Below are 24084 nucleotides of genomic sequence, written 5' to 3' on the forward strand. Positions count from 1 at the left end.
GCGGGTCATGGCAGAGCCGTTGGGTCCAAAAGGGGTGTCGGGAAAAGGGGGAGTGCAATGCCACCCCAAGATAGAGGGAGAGAAAGAGGGTGGCTGCGAGAACGAGAGCATGAGCGAGAGTTGAGGGAGGGTGTTGCACGCGCCGCCGCCTTGACGCTGTTTCCGTGGATATCTACTTTCTACAGCGCGAGAAAGTCGCGGGGAAACGAAGGTGGTATGCAAAGAAGTCACCGCGGCAAAGGACAATCGGTACAGACGGAAGATGATATGATGCCAACTCTATCCTTCATTCGAAGTTCCCGAGGAAGTAAGTGGAAATCGTGGGTTGCCATTCGCCAAACACGGACGTTTTGCGCCGTGTAGTATCTCGATATTCGAAATTTTCCCTCTTTGTCGAGATATACTTGCGCTTTTTCATCTTACATTAAATCGCGTATTCCTCTACATAAAAATTTGATCCGTCAGTGGAATATTGTCGCTTAAATTTGCCCGATAAATGCATGACATTTATCGTTAAATGGATAACTGCGAGGAGATATTGAAGATGTAATACGCGAATAAATGCGCGTTGTTTGACGATGACCACATATGACAATGGAAACTAGTTGAGCTAAAAATACGAGTTATATTATATTACAAAGATTAAACGGCCACGTCCATCTTCAAATTCCTGCAACTAGAGATAAGAATTTATGTTACATAACTAAGTGCATCGCGACGAAGAACGATGGGTGGCGGAACGAAATGGAGGCGGACAAGATAATTAATTTTATCGGCATCGAAAGAAGAATTGCAGTTTTGCCGGAGAATCGAGCCCTACAGGGTTCGGAGGAAAGGGAAAGGTACGGCTCCGGCGATTCTCCATCCACTTGGTGCGTGTCCCTTTCCCCATCCTTCGCGCTGGCATCCCTTCTCCCTCCATTAGCAAGCGCCGCGACGAAAAGGGAGAAATTAAAGCGAAAATAAAGCGGAAGGCAAATAAAAATAAAAGTCCTTTCCGCACTGTTGGGTCAGGTTGGACTGGTACCGACGTAGCGGCACAGCGGCAGCTGCATGCACGCGGGACTCTGGAATAGTTTCATTTACCTACCCGTAATTTCATAGCCTTTCCAACCTCTCCTGTCTCCTCCCGCCCTACTACCTCCGTTGCTCTTGCACACCAGAATGCGTCCCCGTGTGGTACCGACGAGGAAACTGCGATCCTACCGCTCGTGCTCTTCGCCCCTATCTCTCGCTCCGGTCCGTCAAATATCTTTGTTTTATTGTACCTCTCCCGGAAGTGAAATTCGCATCCAGGGAAAGCGCCGACTGCCGCAGTTCCTCATAATTCGATTCTGTGAGGCACCAGTCGCCGGTGAACGCGAATTTTCGCGATTTCGCGTTCGAAATTTAGCTAAACAACCCACGCATTACGACGGATACGAAATAACGATATTTAACATAGCGCACAGAAAGCAACGTGACTTTGTTTATATTAGTATAATAAGAGATCAGAGAGAAGAGTTTGTACATATAGCAGCTAGAATAATTATCATAAAATATCGATAACTTTCAATTTAATGAATCGTATTTATGCACTTGTAAATTAAGTCATTTATATGTATTAATAAATCGCAAAAAAGTATCTTAAATATATTTCATTATCACGCAAATAAAACATTTTATACTAATAAAGTGGTAAACGTGTTAAATCTTGATGAAATTTATCCTGTCGCGCGCATTTCTGACACGTGCAATTCTCATTTATGTATGCATAATTGAATAGCTTCCATTAAGATTCTTTCTACACATACACATAACACACACACACACACACACACACACACACACACACACGAATATGACAGATTGAAACAAACAAAATGAACAGTCACACACACACACGGTCTCTCGATTAATAACGGACTGCGGTATTGTACCAATTCAGCTGCGAGAGAAAGCGGAGAAGGAGTCCGAGACTCGAGAAAACATTTTGATTTGCTTTGCTGAACGCGTGCGCGCAACTGTGCAGAGAGAAACATAAATAAAGGCTGTGCGGTAACAGCACGAGAGTGCGCGATGTGCACACATCGCGGCATCGGCTCGAATGCATCCAAGAGTCGTATTTCTCGGAAGCCCTTATAGGTAGGTAGGCTGGCCCGCCTTGCCTTCGGAGTCGCGGGGCAAGCCAGGCGAAGTGGCATGCTCCTGACAGCTGAAAAATAAATATTTGCACGTATTTCAACGATTAGTATGTTATAAGCGACGCGGGACAACTGCCAATATGCTGCTCTGACGATTACTCAAAGCTGTCCACCTTCCCCTTCGGTTTCTCTACTTATTGTTTCGTGTTTCATTTTTTGCAATAATCTTTCCAATGGCATCTTCGATGCTGTGTGGTAGTGGAAAACTTATTAGTTTTTAAAAAGAGAGACACAAAACCTCTTTTCATATTTAATTAATTTAATATATCTCGTGTTTTTAGCTTAACATAGCTCCTTTTATAGTTAAATTTGAACGCGAATAATAAAAAATGTTTTATTGTACGAAAGATCGTAATCATCATTTTTAATGTAATATATAAATAAAGTTAAAATTAATTAAACAGGAGTAAGTGGTTAATTTTTTTTGCGCTAATGGATCAATTTGAGATTTAAATAATTTTGATAATGATATTATTATAAATCATTAAAGATATAACATTATGAAAAGGAATTTTGCATCTCTGTTATGCAGTTCTAATCACGTCTGATGGTAAATGGCAGCGGGACACAATGCGAATGTTCCTTGTTCTGCTATAGATACTCTAGATAGTGCTCTCGTCCGGCGCAAATCGTCACGAACGCGGACCGCGTTGGTGTACAGGACCGAATTGAATCTCCACGAAATCCCGGTAGGCGTTCCGCGTCGTCGTTGCAGCAGCGTTGCTCTAGTTGACGTTTCAGATTTCCAGCATTAGCATGCACCGCGCATCGCGCTTCGTCGATGCGTGTCACGTCGTCAGCCCGGGCGTCGCATTCCTGTGGAAGCGCCCTTAAAGGGCGGCACGTTATGCCGTTTAACCAGTCCCTCTGTAGATCCCTTCCGAAACGATCTCCGACCCGCCTTGCTTCGGAAAGGTCACTGATCGCCATTGCGAACTAACGGTCCACGTCACAGAGGACTGCTGTACTTTGACTCAGCTAAAAGGGCGGCCAATACGTTCGGCCAATGAAAAATTATGTCAAAGTCGATGGCAAATATTTTTTTGTTCTGGTGAGACATTTTCTATATATTTTTAGGCAAAACTTTTTCCTCTTCTTTTTTTAAATGGTTTAGCAGGATAAATTCGCTCGCGATTTATCCTGCTGAACGTGAATCACGTGTATCTAAGGAAATAGAATCAAATGGCGGATAGTTTTTCCGTATCAAACGTATCGAGTCGTGCGCAGCAAATCCTTAACTGAGGAACTTTCTAACCGAGTATTCTAAAAGTCACTCTTTTAGTTCTGCCGCTTCGAAGCGGCAGCTCGTACGTCTTGCTTACTCCTTCTTCCCATGAACGACTTCTCGTACGGCAAACTTATTCCGCGTAGATCATCAGGACGGGAAGAAATGACATTATCTACGAGAGGCATAAGATCGGGAACGATGTTGGAAGGTAGAGAAACCTGGGGGATGGTCGCCAAAGATTTAAATCTATTGGAATTGATATCCCACTTCTGGGGAGATTATAGACGGCACTCTATACGTAGTTACGTTGTAAATGTAAAGTATGAGCGAGACGTGGAACGTGGTATAAAGCCAAAAGTTAATAGCATAGGTGAGCATCATCGTCTGGCGTTTCTTCAGGTTGGCATGGCTGTTCATCCGTTATAGGAGCGCGGCACGGAGGGTGCTAATGTGCCGCCGTGAAAGACTAACGGCCACGCCATTTTACACGAAGAAATACGATGAAAGACGACGTATTATGAGATAAACATTATAAACCGCCTTGGCGCCGCGCTTATACTTTCTACGAGGACGTATTGCACACGTCTTAATGCTTTCAAGTTTCTTGCCATCAATGGCTGATCCAAAAATTCGAAGGGATGATCAATTTGTCTGGATTACGTATCAATCATAGTGTACGAGATGTATTATATTCTTTATTAAAGGTGTCTCATATTTATTGAGATGGAATTTTTAATACGCGCACAACGATCTATTTGTAACCAGGAGTTATTGCGCTTAACTGTCGGGAGAATAAAAGAACTGCGGATCCGCGCGGCTAAACAGGGATATACGAAGCATCGGTAGCGCGAAAGCACTATATATAGAAACGTCTTGTGCAGTTTCACGGCAGTTGGAAAGCAGTCTATAAGCAGCGCGCGTTGTACATCGCCATGAAATAACCTCCCGCATTATTTATTTACGTATCTTCCTTTCTTCCCGAGTTGACCGTGTGGTCAACCATTGTCCAGGCGCAGACATACGTATATATCGGCGAACGTAACCATCCGCCAATTTTTCTCATAACCAGCCGTCATACACGGTCGTTTTATTGGCGTCTGCGTAGGAAATAGCATATGTGGAGATCGAGAGAATTAAAAGAAAAGAAAGAAAAATTGTTGGAAAATTTTTCTGTAAAGATGAAATAACTTTCCTAAATTAAATCGCGGATCCGGACATCTAAAAATCTGACACGGTAAAAATAACGCACGTTATATTTACGACAGTTGTATATATGAAGAGATTTAGTCTGCCTGTTAATGCACATTTGCGAAACTCTAGAAGAAAGCTCGTTGGGAAACCGTGTTACGCGTTATTTAATTTTTTTCTGCTCGTACTTACCCGCTGCGAATTATCTGTGACAGATCGCAATAACTCGGCTCGAATGTTTAATTACACCGCTAATATAAACGCCCAACAAGTTAATAATACTCGCAGGAAGGGAAGTGACAGTCTCATTGGTAATATGTCATGTACAACGCGCGTCATTAATATCACTGACGTGATTATCCCACGTCGCTGCGTTATATTTAGAAACAAGTTTTTTCTGTTGCAATGAGTACGCATAATGAGCTACCCGCAACGGTGGGTAATTGAAACTAAATGGAAATTATTTAAATAGTAACATAAATTCTATATAAATTTTTCAATACGTTTGAAAAAGTAACGTTGATTCAAGTTAAGTAAATTAAATTTTGCTTTACAGAAAGATAAAGAATGTTAATGAAAAACTCGTCTCGCAGTAAAGATAAAATGTATAATATATTTAAATATAATAATGGGCAAATATATAGAAGTGGGCAAGTAGAAAATATTTCGCTCAAGTAACTCTGCACCTGCAGGATCATGTTCGACTCGCAATAAAAGAGTAAATGCACCGCGGAAGTTTCTACATCTGGCCACGCAACGTCGCGATAAATTGCATTAGAGGAATTTACGGAGCATCAGGAAGACCTAAATCAAGAGAACTAGAGACTACTGGAATTTTCCTTGGGGCATTATTTGATTCTTTTATTCGGCTATTATAATAAAACTGTTCTTTTTCTTGTATTTATATTAATGGTTATATATATATGTATGTATGAAACAAAATACACATATGTGTACATACAGGATGTACGGTGAGTGCATTTAACGTACACGATATATATGTAATCCTAAAATCCCGAGGTAAAATTTCACTAAAAATTATTTTTTAAATTCGTTGTCTATTTCGAGTCGTATAACGCGCAAATCTCTGAGCACGGTAGGCACATCCGCAATCGTCGAGGAATGCTATAAGTAATGCGATAAAGAAGCATCATTGTGTTAGGTGTGAGGGGCCCTTGGAAAATTTGTAAACGAAGTAGCGCCCGATAATCTCTCGACGGCGGTAGTGGTGGCATGGCGGCGGCAGCGACGGTTTTCGCGTGCACGAGGACGTTCTTCCGTCTCTCGGCGTGAGACTAACGACGTTCTCGCCTTCTTATCTGCTCGGTCACGTAGAGGCAGAGGAGAACGTTCTCCTTCGCTCGTTTAACCGGCGCGGGCGTCCGACGTCGCGCGGGCGGTACTCTAGGACGACGCAAAATGCGAGGACGTCGGGGGATAAGGATCTCTGGCATTCCCGGTTAATTTAGCTCGCTAGGAAGTGCCGTAAATAGGAAACGTCGCGGCGGCGACTTATTCTCCTTCCTCGAGTTCCTGGCTCGTAGACAGGACCGTGTCGCCTCCGCGGAAGCCTGCCTCGGAAAAGGCTGACCTGGCCAAAGTGGACATTGACGTACGGAGTGGTGTATCATTCGAAGTGAACAGTGGGACCGCATTGCGCAAGCGTATGGAATATTCATGTACTGCAGTTACAATCCCTGTATTTTTCATTTCTTCTGCATTTCAAAGACTAATTCATCCGCGCAGCGTTAATGATCATTATTATCTCTCGGCCTGTCTTTGACAATGTTATTCAGCTTATTGACGAACGCTCGCAACGTGAGAGTTTGCAAAGATATGCTTGCGGCTCACCGTATGTGCGCGCAAGTGAAAATAGTCGAAAACGCAAAAATATATAAAACATATATATAAAAGAAGGAGAGAGAGTTATGTTGAGAGATGCGTAACATAGAGAATTAAACACAGACCATGTGCATATATGACACAATAGCTTTTTGAAATATCCTGAAATATAAGATAATGTACAATGTGTCTTTCGATGTGTCGATATTCCTTAGTAAAATGTAACACGCTCTTTGCACTCTCCTCTATCATTTTGCCGGCGAACAAACTTGCCGTTCGCAATGGTGCACGTATAATGCGCGGTAATCGGTTCCCATTTATTAACTGCACTCCCATCACGCTCGTAACTTCTGCCTTCGACTATACTGAGCCTAAAGCATTGTCGAAGTATCCGGGGCTGCGCGTACACCGAGGAGATACTGTACACAAATCACAACAAAGCCGGTGCATTAGCGCGACATCATCCTGAACCTTGTATAACATGTCCAGTACTCGGAGCGACGTAAACTACCATGGTAAAGCCGCTCGGCCTGTACGACCACGAGAGCGTATCGATCGTGGAGCGAAATTTACAAACGCCGTTCAATTCCCTTATAATGGCGCGGGCGAAGATAACCAGAGCGCGATTCGATCTGCGCGGGGATACCTGCAAAAAGCTGCGACGAGGCTTGTGGCTGGTGATTTAATCGTCATACCGCGTAACGAATCACAGTTGTCATCATCAATGCGGAAATGGCGAAGCGTATCGTCATTCTCGGTTATATCAACAGAGCGAAATTCTACCATCCCAGTCCATTGGGAGGGAATACAAACACCGCAGTGTAGGAAACTTGGATTTTCATTTACATACCGGCTAGGAGACGGCGGAGTGCATACTACGGGTGTGTATTATACATGCTTTCGCATTAGCATACGCCCGACATTTGCCGTGATACAATTAACCGGGGCGACGTAAGGCAGGTGTGATCTCTTAAATTTCTTCGAATATCCGAATACTCGCCGAAGTCCGTTGTTCTAAAGCGTTTCAAGATACGCTATTTGCGTAACTTGAAGCGAGATACGTCGAGCGCACCGTGCAGCGTTACGCAGAATATTTTCGGAATTTAATATCGTAAAAGTTTTGTGCCGCGTATAAGTGTACGTATTGAACGCGTTCACGTCGCTCGTATGCTTCGAACGTCGAGAAAAACCGTTAATATCGTCGAAAAGCGATATTAATGAAAGGCTGCTTGTGAACGACATCGTTTCGTACTCGGCTCTTCGTTTTTTTTCCTCCCCGGTCGCAGGACGCTAACTAAAGCTTTCAGATCGAGCTGAAAACTTTAGACATCCGATCGAACTCCGCGCATGAAGATGAATGGGCCGCGAATTGCGGACTAAGTAGGATGTCACGCGGCAGCCCTCCTGCCATTTTCCACTCCCGCCTGGCCTGCACACTACACTGCAAATCTATCTTTCTCCCCCGCGATTCTTCTCTCTCTCTCTCTCTCTCTCTCTCTCTCTCTCTCTCTCTTCTCATCCTCCTTCTTCCCCTCCGTTTGTATCTCGCGTACCCTCGCGTGCTCTCTCTCTCCACCACCCTTTACGGTCGCCGTCCGTACAACTCTCGTCCCCTCTCAGTCGCTCGCTTATATCAGTGCTCTCGCTTCAGCCGATGGTGTAACAAACGCAAGCGCACGGCCGCATCCATCATGCGAGCCACTTTGTCACAGCGGGATCAACAGCGCTTAAATTGTATTCGCGATTCGAGAACAGCCCATAAATTCTCATCGCAGCGACGGGGCTTCCTTCTTAACACGCGCCCGAGCGCCGTGATTCGACGGGTTTTCTCCTTTCATCCCATCTTTCTCGCGTCGCTGTATCCGTCCCATGATTTTACAGGTTATTTTCAAAACGCTATCGTTGCACGCTATACATTTTATCATTCATTAAAGCAGTCATTCGCGAATAAAATTGATGTCACGCACAATTCGCGATGTCGTAATATAAAAAAAAAGAATTTCTTAAGATTTCTTTTAATATATGACTTATATTATTATTTTTTGTCATGTATTTTATATACTTAAGCCATTATTTTAGCCTATCGTTTTATAAAATACAACAGTTCTCTAAATTTAATAATTTCTACGTCTAATATTACACTATGTAGATACATATTTTTCTTCACGAGGGAAAAAGTAGCCATAAAATTATTTGAAATTTGTATGGATAATTATGGAATACTTACTGATTTAATTATGGAATAATATAACTTAGAAGAAATGAGATTGAACAGAAAATTTTGCTTATCGCCACAGCGCATTGTACATAACACGCGAGCAGAGAATTCGACGGCGCGCTAATACAACGCAGTACGGGCAATTTCTCTTGAAACATTTCTAATGGCACCGAGTCAGTCGGATAGTTAGCGCTCAAATACCTGTCGTTAACTAGAGCAATCTAGCCCGAAGCGTACGGCGAACGTATTCATGAGGGAGCCGAATATATCATGTTCGCGCATCCCCCTCTCGACTACGTGTGAATGTTCGGCGAACAATAGTTAACGATGACATTTTCGAATCGTGTGCGGAGTACGGCGACCAGTTACATGAGTGCTTGTACAAGGGGAATGTACATAGTAATCTATTTGATTTGATCAACGGCTTGTGTGCTTAATACTCGACAAAAAGTTATTTTAACCCTGGGATATATGACTTGTACCGCGTATACGGCGGCATAACATGGATCAATTTTATCCGTTCGCAAAATTAATTACTCGTTGCTTATATGCGATGAATCACTCTTACTCATTATCTCTCGCTCACGTCCATTATAAAATTTAAATAATAAAAAGAATGAAAGAAAAAAAATTGAAATGAGAAACTAACTTGAATATTTAAAATTTTAATTTTATCATGAGTGGATGAAAAGTATCTAATATAATAAAAGAACAAATATTATTGTTTTTAGAAAACAAGTTGTTTCACTACTAAATTTAATGTAACAATGTTGTATGTAATAATGTTGTAGTATAGGTATTAAAATTTATACGCGTGCAAAACGTTCGAGATAAGATTTAAAACGATGCCATTGAAACGATATATGATTATCGATTTAAGTCAACGTAATTACATGAACTTCTGTACAAGGAAGTTTAATTGGAAACCAATGAGCATCCCAAACTAATGCAATTAAGATCGTAATTAGAACGATTAATTGTATTAATTTTGTTCCTATTACCAGAGCATTTCCGTTGCAGCCCGACGAAAGAACTTCCGTCGACGATGCCCGCGAAACAGGTTACCAGCAGGTTTTGGCGTATACGTGTGGAAATACAGATATTACGAAGATACGACGACCGAGCTTGAACCACGTGCGACTGCGGTTCGGTACTTATGCAATTACTGGAATAGCCTTTGCAAATTGAATCTCAACCGCGGGCCGAGGATATCGCGGGAAAAAAAGTTAACGTCCACACTATTACTACCCCGGGGTGGCCCGAAAGGGGTGGGCGAGGCACACGGTGACCACCCGTATTCCCAGGACTCCTAACTGTTTCCGGATATTGGATATTACTGCTATCCGCAGACACGAGGATAGACGAATTAGGTACGTACGTATCGTCGAATATGATAGGCTGTGACGTATAGTGCATGGATTTTCATTTCGTTTGCAGCTCGCGTTTCATTTGCGAAATTCTAGGAAACGTATAATTGATATTTTACTTTAGGCAGATAAAATGATTTTCTCTGTAAGCTTCCAGAAAAAGTAGATTATTGTACAAAAAGTACGATTGTCTAGGAGAGAATTTTATCTTTTCATTTTTCAATCAAAAAGAAACGTAGCTGATATATCGCTATACATATATATAATATATATAAATTATTATATTATTATAATATTATAATATTATATTGTTGTTTGTATCATGTTCTCGGTTTTTTTTCTGGCTTATCCAATTCCTGGACTAATAGCATTTAGTATTGCAATCTGCATTTCAATTATGAAAGAGAGGAAGCTTGTAATTAACCATTTTGTAAGCTATCGTCATACAGGGCAATCTATGCTGCGCTATCTTTTCGGTTTCCACTTGCAAATTACAATTCGCAATTCTGGAACTGTTGCGGCTTCAGCACGAAATCCCGTCTGTCCCGTCCGCGAATCAAATGCGAACCATACCGGTGCGATAACGCATTATTCTAAACACGGGATGCGCATTGCGCATCCTATTTGTATTATTAATGAGAACAACAGAGAGGCGTGTAACGCGCAGCATCGCAATATCGCATTCCTGCTGTTTTCGCGCAACGTTTCGCGGAAATGCGCTGTTACGCGCGAAACAGGCCCGATCTCGCACGAATCGCACGATTTCCAGACGGCAATACGAGATAGAGAGCCATTAATTACGAAAAGAGCATTAGAGTTCGACGCGCGAAATGCGAACTTTCCGTTCCTCGGTAGATCCGCAAGCGGTCGTCTCGCGAGCGCGGAAGTAAGTAGGGCGCGAACTCGTAACGGCATTAATATCGAATCATTCGTTCGCGTTCAAGTTAGCTGAATTGCACCGAGCACCTCCCACGCGGAAGAACGGAAAGCTCGGTTCAACTAAAAGCTCCACGGAGTAAATCCGAACCAGTAATTCCGGAAGGAGTTTTGTGCTTAATCGGGGATTTGTTTCGAAGATTCTTCACGTTACCCTTTATCCAATGCGCCGTTTCATCGACAATAATGACATAATAACTATAATTCTATTTAATATTAATATAGAAACTTTCTTTATACTCTTAGCACACTGTTAAAATACATATGTAAGAGCAATTCTCTCAAATTACGAGATTTATTCGGTTACAAATCGCTATTATTCGGGGGGTTATACATATTTGATAGTACTTATATACATTCATGATAATTGTAGGTAACAGTTACGTCAAATTTATCCTATATTTAAAAATGAATCAAATAACCTAGTTTTTAATCAATCGACCAGTCCAAGTTTTATTAAAAAAGTTTTAAGAAAGGATCTATCTTTGCAACTCGAGGTCCAAGAATATTAGATAAAAATGAATATAATTGTACAATATTAAGAGTTAAAAATTTTCGGGAAATATGTGAGCAGAACCGAGATGAAAATGAATGAAACTGTCGCAAGAAACGCTAAAAAAAATGGCGTATCTCTTTCGCTCTTTCTTTCGTAGAATTTTTAAATTTTATATTTTACCGGCGAGCAACGATTCTGAAAAACTCGCTCGCTAAAATCTTCTCCGATCTCTTCGCCTACGAATACGAATGTCGAATGTTAACGCGCTTAATGTTAGCTTATCTCCTGCGTTTCTCTATCCGTGGATGATTGTGTGTGCGCAAGCACGAAAGTCAACGACGGTACGTGTACCCCATCGCGGAGCCGTCTCTTTTCTGTTCTCGTAATTACTTAATACATTATTAATAGACGGCTGACTTTACATAAGCTCCAGGGGAAAGTCGGAAAATTTCAAGACGGGAAGTTAAGCAGATTGCCAAGACTGGACATTTGCATACTGGCACCGTACCCTCTGTGCCGTACTGACAAAATCCCGCCTTCGTTTCACCGCACGTAGTTGTAGTAACACTTTCGTATAAGTAAAGTGCTCTGTTAAATGAATCTCTTCTTTTAAAAAAATTTTTGATAATAAAATAACGATATAACGTGAAAGACAATGCAACAGAGGGTAAAAATATCAAAAAAGCAATTTAAAGAATTACATGATAAGTAATTAATTCAGTACAACTTCTTGTATAACATTAATTTTTCACGCGCGATACGTTTTCTCATAGATTCCTTTTTGTATTTTTTTCTTAAATGAATTCTGTGTCTTCTCGCAACGAAACATCTTTCGTTTGTAAAACCAGAACATAATAAAAATGTCGTTTTATGATACACGCACGACTAAATAAATTTAAACAGACGTATTTCTTCGAGATAGCGACAGGATGGCTTTAGAACACGGATTTACACCCTTCAACTATTAGTCGAGGAATCGTTCGCAAAATACGACACCATCAACGCGCAACGGTGGGTAGAGATACCCAATCCTTGAAAGGAGGACAGTGGAGCTGCAGTGTAACTTTAGTGGTAAATTGGAGGTAATTTGCGAGAGAGGCGGTCACCCGGGCAGTTAGCGAGCCAACAACCGCCGCCAGAACAACAGACTTGCTCGTCCAGTGTAGTGCTGTTACCTGAACGTTGGCTTTACGAAGAAGAAGCCGCACAAATATTCTGCTTTTCTATCTACATTCGAAATTATTTTTTTTCCGTTATTAATTTAACTTGACAAAGAAAGAAGTGCTGCAGTAACGTTACTATAAGACGAGAGTTACGACAATTAAATAGTGGCTATTATTTCATCATTTTCTGAAAGAAAAACTTGAGAAAATTAATCTCACAATCGTGAAGATTAAATTTACATCAATATTCTCAAAATCTCAGAAACGTATGAAATTACCGCTGTACTGAATTCCTCTATTGTATTTGCTATCGTAAAGAGCAATATGAATATATTCAACGCGAATATAAAGTTTGCGAGAATAATCCCGCGTCCAAGCTAAATATTAGCGGTATCGCACAACACATATTAAACTTTTATAAAAATTTACAAAGCATCATAATGTAAATGTATTCGTCATTGCTTTCTGTGAAGAAGGAATACAAAAGGCTCGATAATGAAAAGAAGAAAGAAACGCGATGCAATTTAAATTTCACAACATTATTTTTATTCATCCCGTTACAGTCGGCCGGTTAATCACCTCTTTCTCCAGGAACTGCAATCAATACCGCCGTTTGTACGATTAGAGAATAAGTAAAGCAAAATGCGGCACTCTCTTTTTCTCCTTCTCTCTCTCTTTCTTTCTCTCATATTGGCGCTCGAAACACGTACATTGGAACGATAAAGCGCTCAATATAGAGTACAATGAAAAGCAGCGCTCTTGCAAGAGGATGAAAAGAGCTTATGTTTCACCATCGCGTACCGTTTGTAAATCATCGTCACCGTTTTCAGACCGCGGAAATTTTACTTCGTTCGATCCCATCCGCTCGCTTCTATTTTTACACACACACGGTGACCAGGCAGTGCGGCGCAGCGCGCAAAAAGGCAACGTTTCCGCGAATGAAGCGTTTCGCTTCCTCACTTCCGCGGAATATGTGCGACCGCGGCCTCGGCAGCAACTTTTTCTTTTTCTTTCAATCTCACGGATATTTTCTATGCCGACGCGTATTTGCATTTTAACGAAGGGGCCGTGAAAGAAAGTTATAAATAAGAAACACTTGGGCACGAACACTAGATTAAAAGCGAGGTCAATGGAGGCGGCGAACGGGCAAGCGACGAAGTTATATTCACGACGAAGATGGTAAACGAAGATGGTTCTCTTTTTTTGCAATTTGTTGAAGATCGCAGGTGCGTGCATAATATAAATAGCGACCTAAATAATAAAAAACTTTAATTTCTTAATGTTTATTCCGTAGTATAGGACCGTTGGTAATCCCAAAATGCTGCGCGGCTTGAATCAAGATCGGCTGTAATTTAACAATTTTGACAATCTGCATTATGATGATCTTCGCTTTATGTTTATTTGTTATAATCTATCACTATTATATTCGCGTGAAAGATTTGAAAGAAGCAAGACGTATCGCCGTGTAGTTTAAACCTGCTTTAGAAACGAGGGTCTGGCGAAATGATCGTGCATAGTTGGAACGATGTACAAGACTTCCCAATTATCTCGAGGAACGTAGTGAAAAATCACGTCAGCGTCGAAGACGCTGGAGCTCAAGCAACCCAGGGCCGTAATACGAGCTTAGTTGAAAAGCTGAATCGCACTCTTGGGGCAACGCCTCGCTCGTTGGCTCGGAACCCTTCTGACTTACGAGCAGATTAAGAAACTCCCCGGGTCTCGATAACCAGCCTCCAAAGTGCCTCGGGTCACTGCTCGGCCATGAAACGATATCCCAACGGAGCCCCTCGGAATTCGGCAAGATATTATTTTCCGACTTTCTCCGTTCGTGTTAATTACAGGGCAGCTTTATGTTATTAACCCAGGAACCTCGTGAATTCAACACTGTTAAGTTTTACGATTCTGGCGAATCGACGATGTTGGAGCGCCAGCGCATTACGTAATGATCATAAATATATATCTTTACTTCGAAATCTGAGATATCCGCGGTTGAGAGAATCGAGAAAGTTGGGATGAAAAAATATAAATTCTCCCGATAATTAAATTAATTATAGTATATTAAGAAAACCGACTTTCTTTTTAAATCAACAGATCCGATATATTATCGAAATAGGTTTTTAAATAATAATGTGTAGTATTAATAATATATGTTTTAATTTATAGTCTTATATGAAATTCTATGCTCTTAGAATAAATATATATGTATATATAATTTATATACGTATATATGTATATAGTTTATGCATGTATGTAACAGCAGTATCTCGAATAAATCTTATTAGACTCCTATACCGCTGCTACCTTCATGAAATTCTTACATAACGGATGAAATCTCACTGGAAGGTATATGCTAAGTCTCGAGAAAACACTCAGTCGCACCGGTTGAGGAATTTTTCGCGGTATGATGACGTTATAGAGTTTGTCCCATTTTTGCGCGGGGATGATTAAGATTTTAATTGTGCAGTACGTGGTAATTACAGAGCAAACTTCCTCTCCACGGGCTTTCTCGCACTTGTCCCGCTTCTAGAGAGAACCTACGATGAAATTCTCTCTTACTCTCTCTCTCTCTCTTTCTCTCTCTCTCTCTCTCTCTCTCTCTCTCTCTCTCTCTCTCTCTCTTTCTCAGTCACGCATCTTTTCCGTCCTTCCTTCTTTCTCTTATTCTCGGTGCTCCTTTCACACGAATTGTCGAGATGGTAGAAGTTTACACGGCCAGCTCGGAGCTCCACGATTGGATGAGTTTTCAGGGTAGCGCAGGCAGTTTTGCCTGCTGGAACAGGAGAGAAAGATCTTTTTCTTGGATGGAGCTGGAATAATATTTGTAGATTACGAACCGCGGAACTTATTCGCCGCTTGACAGAATGAGAGAGAGAAAAGGAGAGGGACATCGAACCAAGTCGAATGGAGTAAGTGAAGTGAAGGACGACGGAACAAGAAGAGTATCTAGATATACCGTGCACTCGATAGATCAACATTGGCAAATTTCTCACCTCGCTTTACTCATGCGTAAAGGATCACAGAATGATTACATCATGCCTGAATATACTTATAAAATATCTCGGAAATTGTATGAGATATACGTAATATGATTTTTGTAACGTCGATACAGAAAGGAAATCAATGTTCATAAAATAAGCGATTGATTTTAATCTTTTTTACAATTTTCTGTATGGTTAAAATATTTTAATATTTAATAATATGATATAATAATGTACTATGATATAAATATATATCATCAGTAATGCAAATGATTACTTTTTTTATTTTCTAGGTAAACAAATGCGAGCGATTAAATATATGTATATCGCAAGCTGGTAAATAGCACAATATATCGTGGTTAATGGCGTGCAACGGAACGAAGAGGGTAATAGGTCGTATGGTTAATCCGATGGATTAATTAACGTGTCGCACGGCGCATCCTCCATTGCGTTAAGGAGCAATAGGACCAGGCAATGAGTTGGCTCTACGGGTTTCTAGTACTTTCGGTGTGGCAAACTTGGTAAGCTCGAGGAGTTATGCGTTCTTCGGCAAACTTGCTCACCGACCCAGCCAGCACGCACCGCGCACCGGCAGCCGTGTTAGGTGGCTATACCACGTACACGGGCTAACTTGAATAATAGACATTGTTGTACGAATTAGGCGGGTAGGGGTAAAGTCTGTGGTAGCCACGAAGAGCTGTGGTACCGGGCCGACCCTGCGAACGCGCACCTCCGACTTTAATTAACGATGTCTGAACATCCAGTCCGCCGGACGTATTATTAACTCGTCCCTGGTCGAGCTGGCGTCCCATCGAGGGAGTTCCGAGAATTCGTGGACGTCGATGGTTTCCCGATGATTCGTTCGGGAATGTCGTCTGTGTGACGGAAAGAATGCCGAAATGTCCTGATTAGTTTATTGCGAAATCTTGCGCTATTTAAGTTCGAACTCGCGATACAGACCCACACACGGCGCACCGCCGTCGATTTTCGAAGTTTCTAACTCGAATAAGATGATAAGAGAACTAGAGAAGAACATGGGCGGATCGCGGCACGCACACAATTCGGCGATGTTGTTCGAGAGCTCGGAATCTAGAAACGGATACGCGAACAGATGCGCAGAAGAAGGCCGGGAAGAAGTTTTCGTCCGGTATTACGATTCAGTCCGACCATAAATAAGAAACCGGCGGTTCGATATAACTCACTGGATTTCCATACGATGATAAAATGGACGCTTGGATCCCGCCGCGATGATTTATATGATCCCGACGCTGCCCGCGTCGCGAAATCCTTTTCGTCGTCCGACGGTTCGGCTCGGCCTGTCCACGGATGTTTGCACGCGATAACGGAATGTCTCTCGTGTACTTTATTCACCTCTCTGTTCCTAATTGTGCTGGGCGGACAAGCGAATAATGCGTAAGATTTTTTTATTAACGATCCACTCCGCCCCTACGTCTACGTCTAAAGACCTAACTGTGCTTCGCGTTCTTTCTCGTTTTCGGTATATCGATATGGGTTACGATATGAGAGTTACATTCACCCATACACACATACAAGCGGCTTCCTATCAATATGTTTGATGAAATATGGATTATTCCCAGTAGACCAGGTCGATTCAGGAATACCAAGAAATCATCCAAGACGTCCGTATTCACGTCTTGATGTACGATCTGCGGGTAGTGCTGGTTTTCACATCACGTTCCTTTATTGCTGCAAATTTTATTTTATAGTATCGGTAGAAATAAGAGAATTAAGCCGCGTATATAAGCATTTTCTCCGTTCCAAATTTATTTTCGGAAATCTTTCAGCAAAATTTACCTTTGTTAAAAATTAGCAATATTAGTTAAGAAGATATTGCAGTATTAAATTATTAAAAATTTGAAGATAATATAATACAGAAATGTGGCTTATACATTCATAAACGATTGACGCATTATAAATATATTGCGCTCAATGATGACAATAGATATGATATTTTGATCCTAATGGAAAGTTATCCTAATAAACACGAATATTTTCAATCAGTGTTTAAGAAGTTGATGCTTAAAATCTGCAGTATCTGGTCAATTTGACGACACAATAATAGTGTGTCGAAAGATTTAATATCGTCGGATTGCTGCCCTGACGATCAATTAATGCGCGTCAGATTGTTTCGCGGAGTTTTCTCTTCGAGTCCGGAGGAAAAAAAAAAGATCGGCCATTGGAAGAGGGCCGCTGGTCCAAAATTAAATTATCTTCTCGTTTCTATCACGCGCTTCATTCTTTATCATGTCATTCGGACCGTGATATATCGTGTGATGCGCCGGTGCCGGTCATTTGTCAAGCAGCTCGAAAATATCTATGAGAAACTAGAAACTCTCGCGTGTTCACTCATGGATGTAGGATTGTTGACAAAAAGTTCCGCTATAAGTCAAACAATGAAGCTTTTTTGACATGGCAAATTACAAAATACTTCTCAGTCGTATCTATTATATAAATAAATCCGTTTTTTCGTTTTGTGCTATATTAATTAATTATATAAAAACGACAGTATCTTGATATTCATCTACATTTTAAATAGACATATATGATAAGAGAATACATGGAAATGTTATAGTTTCATCTGTAGAAACATTTAAAAGCTGATATAATAATGAATATGTTTTTTAAGTTATGTTCTTAAAGCTAGATAGTATAGTCAAAATTACATCATGATAAGATATATTTTGTTTAGAGATAATGACTATTTCCTAAATTTATGTTTCCGCCTGTCCAATTTTAATCAATCGTACTCTGCCATGATGGAGATAAAGTCAGCGATTTGATGAAAACTGTTTGATTATCGGTAAATTCGATGACAATGCTGTTAGAGACTCAAAGGTGAGAGAACGTATCGAGACAATCGAAGCAATTAGCGTCAGTAAATAGATTTCACGAGCGAAAAGGGAGGTTGGATTAGTCGGAATCCTCCGCATGGCTTCAACAGCGATCAAAAGGCCGAATGTACAATATCGGATACAATAAAAAAATCGTACGAAAGAAACGTAACTGTGTAGTTAACATATTAGAATATTTGTTGAGCAGCTTGCATAAACGATAAATTAAAAAGTTTTATTTTATCACATTTGCAATATAATTATAATAAAATTGCATAATGCATGTTTTACATAATTAATAACATTATGTGTGATTAATATGTGCAACAAATTAAATATGCTAATTATAGTTTGCTATATTTATATTTTGAATATAATATTGGAAGAAAGCACAAAGTTGCTTGTGTTCCAAGAGGAAATAAAGTTTAAAAAAAGTGTTTATATTATCGATTAACTTTTATCTCTTCTACGAAGCGAACTACGCCGATCAACAATCTCATTTTCCGTACAAAAGTCCTGAAGTTGTTCCTTGATGAGTTTATAAGTTCTAGGTGCCGGACTAACAACGCGTTCGTGAAAATTAAAGAAGTCATCGATAACAATTTTAAGGAGAATGCTTTAATTATTCCGCTGGCTTGCAAATCGGGGCCCGTCAAAGTTTTGGTAATAGAACGATGCTGGAGAATGACGAAGAAATAAGAGAAGGAATATTCTCTATGGCGGTGACGAACATTCTCGTCAATTTTTAGTAGAGAAGAATAATGACACAAACGACAAGAAAGAAAGAAAGAGATAAAAAAGCGTACCGTTAATTAATATTGGAAGAAGCTTTAGCTAAGCCCCGTCGCAGAACTTTTATATTTTCCTCACTTTTATATTTTTCAATCTTTCGATTTATCGACTGGTATTGCATTCGAAAAATATTTCCCCATTTATGTCAAGGTAGAAATATGTAAGTATTCAGAAAAATGTAACAAGAAAATGTGATATATTATTTTTTCTCTAGACATTATCTTATGCGAAGTGTATTCTATAGATTTCATTTACTATTTATCCTCGTTTTATTATTCTTAAGTTTATTATTATAAAACGATACGGAAGTTTCAAATATCGATTACAGCAATTATCCAGTGTACACGTGTACATTGCAGATCTACATACATAAATTGGTTACAAATACTCAAACTTCGTTTTAATTCATTTAGCAGCCGGCTATTTTTACGTGCGTTTTTTGTAATTTTGTATTGGAAATTCTATATGTTTCATTCACTTTGCGTGTTAAAACGATCAAATAAATCCATATCTGCTATAAAGTATAACGCAAATAAATATAGACGAGTATCAGGAAATAAAAGTCGCCTGATTTTAATTAATATCGGGAATGGAAAGGGGAAGTGGGATCCATCAAAAACTTTTCGTATTTTCTCGGTTTCTAGAACCCGTTGGCGAGTTCGCTAATCTTTTCGGTGCAGTCTACGAATTAACACGGTTTCGTGATTACTTCGAAGTTCGTCGCATGATTATTAACTCGCAGGAGTATAGACGAGGAGAACTACGACGATCTCGATTAACATTTTGATGAACATAACAACCAAATAGAGGCATAGGATTTAAGAACAAATTGCGGTCGCCACAAGAATATTTTCAATTATATCGATTATATATGTATATTGCAACTTTATTTTCGCTCACTATCGAAGTTAATGTACGTGTATGTAATTTACCTTAATTTTTAGGTAGAAAATATTTACGTAATGATTGTTATTGTCTATTAAAATAATAAATTATAATATTTGCGGTGCAATAATCAGGTTATGAATTATAATTTACAACACTTATGAGATTTACCTAGATAAGCATTAACATTATTAAAAATTTATTGTTTTTTACAATTTATTTCCACAATTAATAATATATACGATCGATAAAAAAGGAGATATGACCTACATCTACATCAATATATAGTAATATCTCAGATTATAGGACTTTCTTGCACTGGGAGTTAAGCTTCGATTATTTACGCGAGTTTCTTTTCGCGAAACGAAGAACTTTTGTTCAGTTGTTTTCGTACAATGGGTAACAACAAATTTATACGAGCTACTTATAAGCGATTCTCTCACTCCGTATATGGTTTACAAAGAGAGAAAGAGGGGGAGGGGAAGGTACAGAAGGAGAGAAAGAGACACGTTGTCCATTACTTTGTTTTAATAAGATATTCTCACGATGGGTGGTCAGTACGAGAATACACGCTAACTCGTGTCCGAGGATTTTACGTGCCCAACCACAGTTTCCAGTTAATCCACGAAGATAAGGCCGGCGCAACTATATATTTCTATGTTTATTATACTCCGGTAACAAGATGGGAACGGATCTAGATACGACTGTCTGAGAAGCGACCCGGTAACGAAGCATCGAGAATTTCACTTCGGAATACACATATGTAAACAGCGATGATGGTGGAGGTACGTGCATGTGCCGCGCGTGTACGTTGCCAACTAGTTTACCTACATGCTCGGCGAGATCTGTTCTGGAAACAATGCGACGTATTATGCGCTCCATAATCACAGGAGCCATACAACTCTCTTTCCCGATTGTTTCTTTATATGTTTTTATAAAAATTTTGACATCCATGTGATAAGGGGACAGGACGTTTCCCCACAATTGTTAACGTACCTCTCATTACGCGCTTTAATTACTTAGAACGTGTATGCCATGCCAATCGGCACGACTGAGCTGTACAGCTCTTGACAGCGCGATAGTTGACGAGTCAATCGGCCGTAAGTTTCGCACAGCCGCACGCGATCGCGCTCATTTACATTTCTACGAGCCGTCTTAAAGGCGCGCGCAATTTTTAACCACGGCGCGGCGAGTTCCGCGCCCGCTCGATACAGATCCGACCACCCAGCATACAGCATGCTATGCCGGCGCGCGATATTGGATTACACATTCCTATAGATCGTCACGTATGTGTGTGCAGACGTTCGCTTGCATAGCGTACACATACGCCGTACATAATGTACAAACCTGGATAATGTACAAGGTGGATGGAACAGGTACGACATAACGTACGCGGACCCCCAACGCGAAACGAGGCTTTATATCAAATGCATAACAACGCTATTACTACACTCAATTGCTATAAGCCGTAGATTGCGGATTATCTGGTCCGCGCTCTCCGTTGCCCGGCAGCTTCCTGGCGCAAGCGTGTACACACGCGCGCACGCGCGCGCTAATGTTAATATAATATTAATCGCCTAATGATTATGAATGCCAATTGATATTAGCAGTCGGCGATAGCGAGCGCACGATTCGCAGCTGGAATCGCGCTTAATGCCATCGAGAATGGTGACTCGTTACACCATACGGCGATGAGACGATAACGCATTGTCGTTTTCACGGTGCGCGCGTTCGATTACAATGTCAGGCGAAATTTTCTCATAAGTCAATAATCATAACTCAATTCAAGAAGATCAACACTTTTCAAATAATAATTATGCATATTGCTAATTATCGAGAATAACAAAGTAGAGATCGGAAAATCCATATAAAACACCATTGTCCGAATTTTAAATTCGAGCGTAAATGTACTTCGACGTTTATTGGGAGCGATTTTATTAGTTTATTGGGAAGCGGGGGAAGAGAGGGAGCACACTTAACTCAGAAAAGTAAGAACAGAGAGAAGGAAATCCTTCTTTTCTCATCCGACGTTTATAGGCACGAGAAGACCGGGATGTGTCGATGTTGATGTTTCAGGAAACGTTTAATGGACGTACGTGTCTGGGCTCTTGGGAACCACGGAAGTGCACGGCACGCACCTGTCGAAACGAACGAATGTCTTTCATTCGCCACGAAACCGTGACAAGCGGCATAGCCTGTTATTTATACCGGAGCAATTTTTCCCCCCGTTGCCGTCACGCGGTGCCGCGACACAGGGAAGTGAAGCTAACTGTCAAGATTATCTTTGTGGGACGTGGGACGACAGAGAAACGCGATATCTCCATCTCTTCGCTAGAAGCTTCGTAACGTCTTAAATAGTTAATAAGTGTACATACAGTACACATAAGTATCATCTCATTCCACAAAACACTTAAAGCGGATGTGTGTGTCGAGTTTCTTTCGAAATTGGGTTAAATGAATGAAAAACTAATTAGATATGGCTAAGAAGAAGATGGCTACCTTACCGTGTTGCTTAAGATGTTAGAATTTTAATTTTGTTATCTAAACATATTTTATACCCTTATTTAAATATTTCACTTAGAATAAATCTTTTATTTTATAAATCTCTCTCTCTCTCTCTCTCTCTCTCTCTCTCTCTCTCCCTCCCTTTCTCTCTATTAGTAATTCTGCAATGATAAATGAAATCAATTAGATATTAATGTTATCAGACTTTATATGTTAATAACAAATGTTGAAATAGCCATTTGTCAAACGTTACTCGGAAACCTAAAATGTTTAGATGAAACATCACCTTACTAATACGCGCAGATCGTAAAACCTCTCGAGTGCACATCTGGAAGCTCGCAACGAGTGACGAAGGACCGGAAGAGGATGCAAGAGGGGACCTGAGGGGAAAGATCTTAAGAAGATAATCCCTTCAACCGGTTGATTTATCAGTTCTATGAATTGGAACACATAGTCAATTATCCATGTTAATCGAAATAAATTTATGGAATAGATAAATCGAACGTTGGAATTGAAATATCGAAATATTCCAGCGTTATATTATTTATAGTGGCAATCACTTGTGCTTCGATAATCTAGTAGCTTTAATATTTTCATAGAACCGGTATAATATAATTTTATATTCATATTGAAACAAAGTGTTCCAGTATAATATAAATTACAGAAATATATATAGATTAAATACATATTTCTTATATATTGTTTACATCAAGACACAGTCAAGTTTTGATTTAAAGGCAGCAAGTAGTTGCAAAGGTTCCCCGTTGACATTTAATTCATGAGAAAGGACATATATCTTCGCTCGAAGATCCGTCAACGTTTCTCTCACTTTGTTCGTGGTCCTTCCGTAGCGAAATGTGGCACTCGGCCGGAATTGTCCCCGTGTCGAAACAATGGCTCGAAAAATATTCAGCACCTCATGTTTTTTCTCTATTTAACGCGGGAGAGGCCTTTTTCCGTTCTGAGTTCTGCCAGAGAAATAGAGTGTGCGCGAGGGTCTAAAAAAAAAAAAAAAACGAAAAAAATGTCGGATTCCCGTGGGGATGCGTCTCGAAACGACTCGTGCGGAAAAAAAATCGTCGAGCGCTTCGCGTGCGTTTTCCACGGCGTTTCCCGCCGCACGTTGTCGTCGTCCGCCACCTCGTTGTCGACGGAAAATAATGAAAATATTGACCCACGCGAGAACGACGGCGCATTATCCGGACGTTTCCCAGGGCTTGGGGATCTGTACCAGTTACAACGTCGTCGTCGTCGTCGACAACGGCTGTGAGTGTTTCGGAGAGAGTCGCGCGGCTTTTAACGCTCGGTTTTTCGGGCGTCTCCTAAGCAAACAGACCTTCCGGCGATGCGAAGGTCCACGCTTCTTTTTCCACCGTATGGAAGCACATGTCCGCTTTATCCGCCTCCGCGTGACCATATTACGAGCGATCGAGCGAGCGAAGAGTGGTCGT

General features: G+C 40.6%; 1 protein-coding gene across 4 annotated transcripts in view; it reads right to left on the reverse strand.

The window, feature by feature from the left end:
• Window positions 1–24084, reverse strand: part of LOC112454350 (teneurin-m) — a 516441-nt gene that overhangs the window by 448677 nt on the left and 43680 nt on the right. The window lies entirely within an intron of this gene.

This window comes from Temnothorax curvispinosus, unplaced genomic scaffold (genome assembly GCF_003070985.1).
Source record: "Temnothorax curvispinosus isolate PA1 unplaced genomic scaffold, ASM307098v1 QBEX01005011.1, whole genome shotgun sequence".
In the NCBI taxonomy this organism is placed as follows: domain Eukaryota; kingdom Metazoa; phylum Arthropoda; class Insecta; order Hymenoptera; family Formicidae; genus Temnothorax; species Temnothorax curvispinosus.